General features: G+C 39.8%; 1 pseudogene; it reads left to right on the top strand.

Moving 5' to 3' along the window:
- The first annotated feature begins 2,940 nt into the window (after window positions 1–2,940).
- On the top strand, window positions 2,941–3,909 carry LOC100944590 (annotated as a pseudogene).
- The last annotated feature ends 2,725 nt before the right edge of the window (window positions 3,910–6,634 follow it).

The raw sequence follows: 6,634 nt of genomic DNA, 5'->3' as shown, positions 1-6,634 counted from the left end.
ACTGTAGAATTATGTCTGCAGTTTCAGCCTTCGTATGCCTTTGTGACAATGCCACCATGAATTATTTTATTCTTGACTTTAGACGACAACAGAAAAAAAGCTAATTTGAAATAATTAAGATCTGGTGGTGCTCATAGCTCATTGGGCAGGGTTTTGGTTATATACACCGAGGCTGGCGGGTGTCCCAGGCTGGGCCAGCTAAAATCAACAAAGATAACAGCAACAACAACAACAAAATAACTGGACGCTGTGGCAGGCACCTGTAGTTCCAGCTACTTAGGAGGCTGAGGCAAGAGAGTCACTTAAGCCCAAGAGTTGGAGGTTGCTGTGAGCTGTGATGACACAGCGTTCTACAGAGTGTGAGAAAGAAAGAAAGAAAGAAAGAAAGAGAGAAGGAGAGAAAGAGAGAAAGGGAGAAAGGGAAGGGAGGGAAGGGAGGGAAGGGAGGGAAGGGAGGGAAGGAAGGGAAGGAAGGAAAGGAAGGAAAGGAAGGAAAGGAAAGAAAGGAAAGAAAGGAAGGAAGAAAGAAAGAAAGGAAAAGAAAGAAAGAAAGAAAGGTCACTCTATCAGGCTCGGCACTATAGCTCAGCTGCTAGCATACCAGCCACATACACCGGAGCTGGTGGATTCGAATCCAGCCTGGGGCCTGCCAAACAACAATGACAACTATAACCAAAAAACAGCTGGGCATTGTGGTAGGTACCTGTAGTCCCAGCTACTTGGGAGGCTGAGGCAAGAGAATCGCTTAAGCCCAAGAGTTTGAAGTTGCTGTGAGCTATGATGCCATAGCACTCTACCAAGGGCAACAGCTTGAGACTGTCTGGAAGAAAAAAAAAAGATCACTTTATCAAATGAGCTACAGTTTACTCCAGTCAACTGAAGCACAATTATGTATGTTAATAATGAACTGTAAATTTTATACTTGGTGTTTCAACCATTAATATCCATTGTTTCTTAAACTGGTGAAACCATTAGTAGGATAGGGCTTAAAAAAGACTATTTATTCTGATGTACTCCATGTGTTCTTCCTCTGCCTCCATTCTGGATCTGATTCTAGATTGGGGTAGTGTGTTTCTTACCTCACACCTATTAATGGCAGTCAATTCTGTCTCTCTTGGCAATACTTCAAACTTTATACTTTCTGTACGGTCTTCAGCAACTAGATTTGCATGGCTTTAGCAATCCCTGTTCTTGTTCTCCTTCTGGACAGATCTGTTAAAATCCTGAAACTATTATACATTTTCTTCAGAATGTTCGATGCCTCTCCCAAGAGTGGCTCTTTTCTCTCTGTGCTGTGCTGTTGCTTTCAGAACTTACTCTTTAACTTTCTTCTGTGTCTCTGCTCAGCTGTGCAGAAACAGTGAGAGAGATTTTTATTGTCTGCTTTGATTTCTTGGCACAGAGAAAGAGTCTACCCATCTGACTGAAAGTTACCCAAAGGAATCTCCAAGCTGCTTAGAGGACACCACCATGGATTTTGTACAGATAGAATTATCAAAAGTTCCAGTTTCCTGTCGTCAAAGGCCATCTGGGCAGAACTGGACCAGTTTCGAACAGAACAGAATACGGGAAGTGGTTAAGGAAACAGTGCGCAGGCATTGCTAGGCGTTATCTTGGGTGATGGATGGTATCTGTGAGTGTAATAAAGCAACAGTAGGCCATAAAGAGCACTGCAGTGGGTGAGGACCAGCAGTGTAACCACAGATGTGCAGGACTAAAAAGGGTCTCATATGGTACTGGAGCAGAAATAAATAAAATAGATGAAAGATATAGAATTAGTGGTCATAAATAATAGATTTCGTGTATCTAGTACAGGCGTCCTCAAACTACCGTCCGCCTAGGACACTTATCTGGCCTGCTGGGTGTTTTTGCCACCGCTGCCTGTCCTGTTTAGCAGCCGACTCGTCCTGGGGCCCGCAGTCTGGCCCTCCAATGGTCTGAGGGACAGTGAACTGGTCCCCTGTTTAAAAAAGTTTGAGGACCCCTGATTCTAGTACACAATACAGATAGTATTTCGAATCATTGGGGGAGATGGAATATTCAATAAATGAATATTGAAACAACTGCATTCTTGTTTCTAAGGCAAAAAAAAAAAGAAAGAAAGAAAAAGAGAACTGCGAACATGAAGGTAGAGCCTATCCCATATTATTCAAAAAATAAATTACTAGTAAGTAAAATAACAAGTGCATTAGATAAAAATATTTTAAGGTGTAGTTTTTTGTTTTGTTTTGTTTTGTTTTGGAGATAGAGTCTCACTTTGTCACCCTTGGTAGAGTGCTATGGCGTCATAGCTCACAGCAACCTTAAACTCTTGGGCTCAAGCTATTCTCTTTCCTCAACCTCCCAAGTAGCTGGGACTACAGGCACCCACCACAAGGCTCAACTACTTTTATTTTTTTAATTTTTTAATTTTTTCTTTTTTTTGCAGTTTTTGGCCAGGGCTGGACTCGAACCCGCCAGCATATGGGGCCGGTGCCCTACTCCTTTGAGCCACAGGCGCACCTGAGCTCAGCTATTTTTAAAGACAAGGTCCAGGTCTGACTCAGGCTGGTCTCCAACCTGTGAGCTCAGGCAGTCTACCCACCTCCACCTTCCAAGTGCTAGGATTACAGGCATGAGCCACCGCACCCAGCCCCTGAGGTATAGTTTGAGAAGAAATATACCATAAACAAAGTTCAAAGAAAAACCAGAATGGGTAGAAACATTTTCCTCACATATAACAAAAGGTATCACCCAGAGCATGTAAAGAGTTTCCACATATCAATTGGAAAATTAATGCTACCTAAAAAAAGAGCCAAATCATTGACCAGGTAGTTATGGTCAGGGAATAAAAATGGCCAATTAGGCTGCAGCCACTTCCACTGCTGCGGGCTGGAAACAATAGTGGAGGAACCCCAACCGAGACTGGTGGTGGCAGCCAGCAGAGCTGGGACAGGCACTATGGACAAAGAGGAGCAGTTTGTAAACATTGATTTGAATGATGACAACATTTGCAGTGTTTGTAAACTGGTAACAGTCAAAGAAACACTATCCTTCTGCCACATTTGTTTTGAGCTAAATATTGAGGGGATACCAAAATCTAATCTCTTGCAGGCCAGATTATTAAGGGGCCATAAAGACTGCTTTGAAAAATACCATTTAATTGCAAACCAGGATTGTCCTCCATCTAAGCTTTCAAAAAGTACTTATGAAGAAGTTAAGACCATTTTGAGTAAGAAGATAAAATGGATTGTATAATATGCACAAAATAAGGATCTGGATTCTGATTCTGAAAGTTCTATAAACTCTCAGCATCACCTGTTTAATTTCAGGCATAAGCCAGATTAAAAAATTACTCTCACAGTTTAACTCTCAAGTACTTAACTATTCTGCAAAATGGATAGATAGATGTACAGGTGGTGTCTTAAACTGTACACAAAGAATTTTGCAGCAGAGGGAATATTCAGACTTTGGACTTGCTATGTTATAAGATTCAGGTGCCACTTTTTGCCAAAACAGTGTATTATGGCCTCATAGTCACAAGGAGGCACAGAAAAAAGAAGAGACAATTTCTAGTCCAGCGGTTCTCATCCTGTGAGAACTGTATTAAAGGGTTGAGGCATTGGGAAGGTTGAAAACCACTGCTCTCGTCCACAGGCTAATGTCCAAACCCAGCATCCACATTACAGCAAAGAGGAATCGAACTGGATGACTCTTGGTGAAGTACAGCAACTGAATACAAAGCTCCTACAGCAAATCCAGGAAGTTTTTGAAGAGTTAACACACCAAGTACAAGAAAAAGATTCTTTAGCCTTAGAGCTCCATGTCCGCCATGTTGCCATCAAACAGCTTCTTAAGAATTATTCCAAGTTACCTTGTCTGCAAGTGGGGCAAAGAAGAATGAAGTAATACCTATCCATAAACAACTGAACTAAACATACACTTCATATGCCCTACTCTCTTTTGGTCTGCCAGGCATGCAAACTTTGAAGAAGTTTGAAGAAAGTTATGGTTCATTTTTTTTTTTTTTTTTTAGACGGAGCCTCAAGCTATCCCCCTGGGTAGAGTGCCATGGCATCACAGCTCACAGCAACCTCCAACTCCTGGGCTCAAGCGAGTCTCCTGCCTCAGCCTCCCAAGTAGCTGGGACTACAGGTGCCCACCACAACACCTGGCCATTTTTTGGTTGCAGCCATCATTGTTATTTGGCGGGCCTGGGCTGGGGATTCGAACCCGCCACCTTAGGTGTATGTGGCTGGCACCTTAGCCGCTTGAGCCACAGGCACTGAGCCAGTTCATTTTTTATGGTCTTCAAATTTGCAAACCATATAAGGCGATATTTAACATCTTTGTCAAATAAAGCAGATTATTATACTCTGTGTATGTATATGTATGTACATATATATGTAAATGGCCAATTAACATGAGATAAACAATGGTAGATAAATGGAAAAAAATAACATAATTTTTATAAATGTAACAAAATTTCCAAAATTTATAATAATTGTTTTCTTCATTCAAATGAATATTTATTGTCTACTGTGTGCCATTCATGTAAAATGATAACAGATGCTATCTGCATTTATGGAAGTCATGATTTAGTGGTAAAGCCAGATGTTAAATAATCAGATTTAAAACCAATGCAAAATTGTATCTTAGATAAATGCTGTATATGAGAGGTTCTGTGAAAAACCACAATAGGGATATTGACCTAGGCAGGAAGATTAGGGAAGGCTTCCTCAAAGAAGTGACATGAGAGCTGACAGATAAGTATGAATGAACTGAAAGAAGCATGAAGGATAATGTATTCCAAGCAGAGGGACAGCAGGTGCAAGGTCCTGTTTTGAAGTGGTTATTAAATGCATATACTTACACCGATGAACCTTGTATCATTAAGGAAAGCCCTCTTTATATTTGTAATACTTTTTTCTTAAAGGCTACTTATATTAGTATAGTCTTTCCAGTCTTCTTACTATTTGCATAATACATTGTTCTTGATCTTTTTACTTTCAACCTATCTGTCTTTATATAAAGTACATATCTTGTAGACAGACTATAGTTCTGAATTTCTTTGTTTCTCTTTTTTAGGGGGGAGGGAGTTATTTGTTTCCATCATGCTTAGCCAGGAAAGGCTCTGAATTTCCTTTTTTTCTTTTGCAACAAATTCTTGCTCTATCTGTTACCTGGGTAGAGTGCAGTGGCATCATCACAGGTCATTGTAACCTCAGATTCCTGGGCTGAAGTGATCTGCTTGCCTCAGCCTCCTGAGCAACTAGGACTGCAGGTGCATGCCCAGCATCTGGCTAAATTTGTTATATATATATATGTATTTATTAGAGATGGGGTCTTGCCCTTGCCCAGGCTTGTCTTGAACTCCTGAGCTCAAGACTTCTGTCCACCTTGGTCTCCCAGAATCCTAGGATTATAGGTATGAGCCACCACACCTACCTGAATTTCTTTTAAAAAAATTTTTTTGAGGTGAAATTCACATGCATACCATTAATCATTTTAAAGTGTACAATTCAGCAGCATTTAGTAAATTCACAGTGTTGTGCATCCTCCACCTTTATCTAGTTTTAATACTTTTTGATTACCCCCAGAAGAATATTTCATACTCCTTAAGTAATCACTCGCCATCTTTCTCTATCCTCTGTCAACCATGAATCTGCTTTCTGTCTCTAGGGATTTGAGAGTATTTCATAGAAAGGGAATCACATGATATGTAACCTTTTATGTCTGGCTTCTTTCACCTACTGCATTTTTGAGGTTTATCAAAAAACGATACCACGTGTTGGAACTTCATTCCTTTTAATGGCTAAATAATATTCCATGGTATGAAGGTACCACAGTTTGCTTATCCATTTATTGTAATTCAGTGTTTCACTTTTTTCCACATAAGTTACATCCCTTTTTTTAAATTAAATCATAACTGTGTACATTAATGCAGTGATGGGGTACAGTGTGCTGGTTTTATATACAATTTGAAATATTTTCACCAAACTGGTTAACATAGCCTTCATGGCATTTTCTTAGTTATTGTGTTAAGACATTTATATTCTGCATTTAGAAAGATTCACATGTACCCTTGTAAGATGGACCATAGGTGTGGTCCCACCAATCACCCTCCCAGCACCCATCCTCCCCCCTCCCTGCCCTTCCCTCTCCCCTGTCCCCATATTCTTGGGTTATAATTGGGCTATAGCTTTCATATGAAAGCTATAAATAGTTTCATAGTAGGGCTGAATACACTGGATACTTTTTCTTCCATTCTTGAGATACTTTTCTAAGAATATGTTCCAGCTCCATCCATGTAAACATAAAGGAGGTAAAGTTTCCATATTTCTTTAAGGCTGCATAATATTCGATAGTATACATATACCACAATTTATTGATCCATTCGTGGATTGATGGGCACTTGGGCTTCTTCCATGAGTTACAGTTACATTCCTATTTGTAATGTACCAAGATTCCTATTTCTTTACATATGCCCTGACATTTGTTATTTTCCATTTTTTTATTGTAGTCATCCTAATGGGTATAAAGTGGTATTTCATTATGGTTTTGACTTATATTTCCTTAATGGGTAATGAGTTGAACCTTTTTTCATGTGCATGTATGCGTTTTTTTTTTTTTTTTTTAAAGAAATAAGGTCTTG

This window comes from Otolemur garnettii, unplaced genomic scaffold (genome assembly GCF_000181295.1).
Source record: "Otolemur garnettii isolate 467f Iridium unplaced genomic scaffold, OtoGar3 scaffold00014, whole genome shotgun sequence".
NCBI classification, from domain to species: Eukaryota; Metazoa; Chordata; class Mammalia; order Primates; family Galagidae; genus Otolemur; species Otolemur garnettii.
The sequence above is the reverse complement of the archived record's forward strand: the minus strand, read 5'-3'. Positions and strand labels throughout refer to the sequence as shown.